This window comes from Anarhichas minor, unplaced genomic scaffold, assembly GCF_050575085.1.
Source record: "Anarhichas minor isolate MPS153535 unplaced genomic scaffold, ASM5057508v1 ptg000052l, whole genome shotgun sequence".
Taxonomy (NCBI): Eukaryota; Metazoa; Chordata; class Actinopteri; order Perciformes; family Anarhichadidae; genus Anarhichas; species Anarhichas minor.
The window spans coordinates 4,439,034-4,444,530 of record NW_027466498.1 but is presented as its reverse complement, the minus strand read 5'-3'; the positions used below and the strand labels follow the sequence as shown (position 1 = coordinate 4,444,530).

At 32.3% G+C, this 5,497-nt stretch overlaps 1 non-coding gene across 1 annotated transcript; it reads right to left on the bottom strand.

Moving 5' to 3' along the window:
• Positions 1-1,843: 1,843 nt before the first annotated feature.
• Positions 1,844-1,962, bottom strand: LOC142931548 (5S ribosomal RNA). Its single transcript, XR_012947377.1, has one exon. It is a non-coding gene; the product is annotated as a 5S ribosomal RNA (ribosomal RNA).
• Positions 1,963-5,497: the final 3,535 nt, after the last annotated feature.

Below are 5,497 nucleotides of genomic sequence, written 5' to 3'. Positions count from 1 at the left end.
AAAAATGATTCAAACATTCTTAAAAATTCTAAAAAAGATTCAAACATTCTAAAACGATTCAAACATTCTAAAAATGATTCAAACATTCTAAAAATGATTCAAACATTCTAAAAAAGATTCAAACATTCTAAAAATGATTCAAACATTCTTAAAAATTCTAAAAATGATTCAAACATTCTAAAACGATTCAAACATTCTAAAAACGATTCAAACATTCTAAAAAGATTCAAACATTCTAAAAACGATTCAAACATTCTAAAAAGATTCAAACATTCTAAAAACGATTCAAACATTCTAAAAACGATTCAAACATTCTAAAACGATTCAAACATTCTAAAAAAGATTCAAACATTCTAAAAACGATTCAAACATTCTAAAAAATTCTAAAAAAGATTCAAACATTCTAAAAAGATTCAAACATTCTAAAAAAGATTCAAACATTCTTAAAAATTCTAAAAATGATTCAAACATTCTAAAAAAGATTCAAACATTCAAAAAATTATTCAAACATTCTTAAAAATTCTAAAAAAGATTCAAACATTCTAAAAGGATTCAAACATTCTAAAAAAGATTCAAACATTCTAAAAACGATTCAAACATTCTAAAAAGATTCAAACATTCTACAAATGTTTCTAATTTGTTTTAGAATGTTTGAATCTTTTTAGAATGTTTGAATCTTTTTTAGAATTTTTTATAATGTTTGAATCTTTTTTATAATGTTTGAATCGTTTTTAGAATGTTTGAATCTTTTTTAGAATTTTTTGGAATGTTTGAATCTTATTTTAGAATGTTTGAATCTTATTTTAGAATGTTTGAATCTTATTTTAGAATGTTTGAATCGTTTTTAGAATGTTTGAATCTTTTTAGAATGTTTGAATCGTTTTTAGAATGTTTGAATCTTTTTTAGAATGTTTGAATCTTTTTTAGAATGTTTGAATCGTTTTTAGAATGTTTGAATCTTTTTAGAATGTTTGAATCTTTTTTAGAATTTTTTAGAATGTTTGAATCATTTTTAGAATGTTTGAATCTTTTTAGAATGTTTGAATCGTTTTAGAATGTTTGAATCGTTTTTAGAATGTTTGAAATGTTTTTAGAATGTTTGAATCTTTTTAGAATGTTTGAATCGTTTTTAGAATGTTTGAATCGTTTTTAGAATGTTTGAATCGTTTTTAGAATGTTTGAATCTTTTTAGAATGTTTGAATCTTTTTAGAATGTTTGAATCGTTTTTAGAATGTTTGAATCTTTTTTAGAATGTTTGAATCTTTTTTAGAATTTTTTAGAATGTTTGAATCTTTTTTAGACTATTTGAATCTTTTTAGAATGTTTGAATCGTTTTTAGAATGTTTGAATGTTTTTTAGAATGTTTGAATCGTTTTTAGAATGTTTGAATCTTTTTTAGAATTTTTTAGAATGTTTGAATCGTTTTTAGAATGTTTGAATCTTTTTAGAATGTTTGAATCTTTTAAGAATGTTTGAATCGTTTTTAGAATGTTTGAATGTTTTTTAGAATGTTTGAATCGTTTTTAGAATGTTTGAATCTTTTTTAGAATGTTTGAATCGTTTTTAGAATGTTTGAATCGTGAAGAGAGCGTGAACAGATAGAGCGAGCATGAAGAGAGCGTGAACAGGAAGAGCGATTCAAACATTCTAACGAAACTAAACCAGTTCATTAATTAACATTCCAATAATAAGAAAATATTGATATATTGATTGATTCTGTTTCCCTTTTTACCGTTACCCACATCTTTGTATGCATCTCTTCTTCAATCTTGCCTTTTTCTCACATATTTCTCAAGTGAAAAAGCAGCAGTGTCCTCTGCCTTTTGGAGAGAGAAGTGAAAAAACTTACAGCACCTGGTATTCCCAGGCGGTCTCCCATCCAAGTACTAATCAGGCCCGACTCTGCTTAGCTTCCCAGATCGGACGAGATCAGGCACGAACAGAGAGGTATGGCCGTAAGCAAGTTTGTCTCCAACACATAGTTCTTTAAAACCTACAACAGTAGGTCAATATTAAAACGTTAACGAAACTAAACCAGTTCATTAATTAACATTCCAATAATAAGAAAATATTGATATATTGATTGATTCTGTTTCCCTTTTTACCGTTACCCACATCTTTGTATGCATCTCTTCTTCAATCTTGCCTGTTTCTCATTTCTCAAGTGAAAAAGCAGCAGTGTCCTCTGCCTTTTGGAGAGAGAAGTGAAAAAACTTACAGCACCTGGTATTCCCAGGCGGTCTCCCATCCAAGTACTAACCAGGCCCGACTCCTAAAAGTACCAGTAACTAAAAGTACGAGTAGCAGAAACCAAAAGTACCAGTAGCAGTAACTAAAAGTAGCAGTAGCAGTAACTGAAAGTACCAGCAGCAGTAACTGAAAGTACCAGTAGTAGTAACCAAAAGTGCCAGTAGCAGTAACTAAAAGTACCAGCAGTAGTAACCAAAAGTACCAGTAGCAGTAACTAAAAGTACCAGTAGTAGTAACCAAAAGTACCAGTAGTAGTAACTAAAAGTAGTAACTAAAAGTACCAGTAGCAGTAACCAAAAGTACCAGTAGCAGTAACTAAAAGTACCAGCAGCAGTAACTAAAAGTACCAGCAGCAGAAACTAAAAGTACCAGTAGTAGTAACCAAAAGTACCAGTAGTAGTAACTCAAAGTAGTAACTAAAAGTACTAGCAGCAGCAACCAAAAGTACCAGTAGCAGTAACTAAAAGTACCAGTAGCAGTAACCAAAAGTACCAGTAGCAGCAACCAAAATTACTAGTAGTAGTAACTAAAAGTACCAGTAGTAGTAACCAAAAGTACCAGTAGTAGTAACTAAAAGTACCAGCAGCAGTAACTAAAAGTACCAGTAGCAGTAACTAAAAGTACCAGTAGAAGTAACTAAAAGTACCAGTAGCAAGAACTAAAAGTGCCAGTAGAAGTAACCAAAAGTAGTAACTAAAAGTACCAGTAGCAGTAACCAAAAGCACCAGTAGCAGTAACTAAAAGTACCAGTAGTAGTAACCAAAAGTACCAGTAGCAGTAACTAAAAGTACCAGCAGCAGTAACTAAAAGTACCAGCAGCAGTAACTAAAAGTACCAGTAGTAGTAACCAAAAGTACCAGTAGTAGTAACTAAAAGTAGTAACTAAAAGTACTAGTAGCAGTAACTAAAAGTACCAGTCGCAGTAACCAAAATTACTAGTAGTAGTATCTAAAAGTACCAGCAATAGTAATCAAAAGTACCAGTAGCAGTAACCAAAAGTACCGAGGAGTAACCAAAAGTACCAGTAGTAGTAACCAAAAGTACCAGTAGCAGTAACTAAAAGTACCAGAAGTAGTAACTAAAAGTACCAGTAGTAGTAACTAAAAGTACCAGTAGCAGTAACTAAAAGTACCAGTAATAGCAACAAAAAGTACAAGCAATAGTAACTAAAGGTATCAGCAGCAGTAACTAAAAGTACCAGTAGCAGTAACTAAAAGTACCAGCAGCAGTAACTAAAAGTACCAGCAGCAGTAACCAAAAGTACCAGTAGTATTAACCAAAAGTACCAGCAGCAGTAACTAAAAGTCCAGTAGCAGTAACTAAAAGTACCAATAGTAGTAACTAAAAGTACCAGTAGCAGTAACTAAAAGTACCAGCAGCAGTAACTACAAGTGCCAGTAGAATTAACTAAAAATGCCAGTGGCAGTAACTAAACGTACCACTTGCACTAACTAAAAGTACCAGCAGCAGTAACTAAAAGTACCATTAGCAGTAACCAAAAGTACCAATAGCAGTAACTAAAAGTACCAGCAGCAGTAACTAAAAGTACCAGAAGGAGTAACCAAAATGACTAGTAGTAGTAACTAAAAGTACCAGTAGGAGTAACCAAAAGTACCAGTAGCAGTAACCAAAAGTACCAATAGTACTAACTAAAAGTACCAGTAGTAGTAAATAAAAGTACCATTAGCAGTAACCAATAGTACCAGTAGCAGTAACTAAAAGTACCATTAGCAGTAACTACAAGTACCAGTAGTAGTAACTACAATTACCAGTAGTAGTAACTAAAAGTACCATTAGCAGGAACTAAAAGTACCAGTAGTAGTAACCAAAAGTACTCGTAATAGTAACTAAAAGTACCAGTAGCAGTAACTAAAAGTAGCAGTAGCAGTAACTTAAAGTACCAGCAGCAGTAACTTAAAGTACCAGTAGCAGTAACAAAATGTACCAGTAGCAGTAACCAAAAGTACCAGTAGCAGTAACCAAAAGTACCAGTAGTAGTAACCAAAAGTACCAGTAGTAGTGGTAACTAAAAGTACCAGCAGCAGTAACTAAAAGTACCAGTAACTAAAAGTACCAGTAGCAGTAACCAAAAGTACCAGTAGTAGTGACCAAAAGTACCAGTAGCAGTAACTAAAAGTACCAGCAGCAGTAATTAAAAGTACCAGCAGCAGTAACTAAACGTACCAGTCGCACTAACCAAAAGTACCAGTAGTAGTAACTAAAAATACCAGTAGCAGTAACTAAAAGTACATGTAGCAGTAACTAAAAGTACCAGTAGTAGTAACCAAACGTACCAGTAGCAGTAACTAAAAATACCAGTAGCAGTAACTAAAAGTACCAGTAGCAGTAACTAAAAGTACCAGCAGCAGTAACCAAAAGTACCAGTAGTATTAACCAAAAGTACCATTAGCAGTAAATAAAAATACCAGTAGCAGTAACCAAAAGTACCAGTAGCAGTAACTAAAAGTATCAGCAACAGTAACTAAAAGTACCAGTAGTATTAACCAAAAGTACCAGTAGCAGTAACTAAAAGTACCAGTCGTGACCAAAAGTACCAGTAGTAGTAACCAAAAGTACCAGTAGTAGTAACCAAAAGTACCAGTAACAGTAACTTAAAGTAGCAGTAGCAGTAACTAAAAGTGCCAGTAGCAGTAACTAAAAGTACCAGTAGTAGTAACTAAAAGTACCATTAGCAGTAACCAAAAGTACCAATAGTAGTAACTAAAAGTACCAGCAGCATTAACTAAAAGTACCAGTAGTAGTAACTAAAAGTACCAGTAGCAGTAATTAAAAATACCAGTAGCAGAAACTAAAAGTACCATTAGCAGTAACCAAAAGTACCAATAGCAGTAACTAAAAGTGCCAGAAGGAGTAACCAAAATGACTAGTAGTAGTAACTAAAAGTACCAGTAGGAGTAACCAAAAGTACCAGTAGCAGTAACCAAAAGTACCAATAGTATTAACTAAAAGTACCAGTAGTAGTAAATAAAAGTACCAGTAGTAGTAACTAAAAGTACCATTAGCAGTAACCAAAAGTACCAGTAGCAGTAACTACAAGTACCAGTAGTAGTAACTAAAAGTACCATTAGCAGTAACTACAAGTACCAGTAGTAGTAACCACAAGTACCAGTAGTAGTAACTAAAAGTACCATTAGCAGTAACCAAAAGTACCAGTAGCAGTAACTAAAAGTACCATTAGCAGTAACTACAAGTACCAGTAGTAGTAACTACAATTACCAGTAGTAG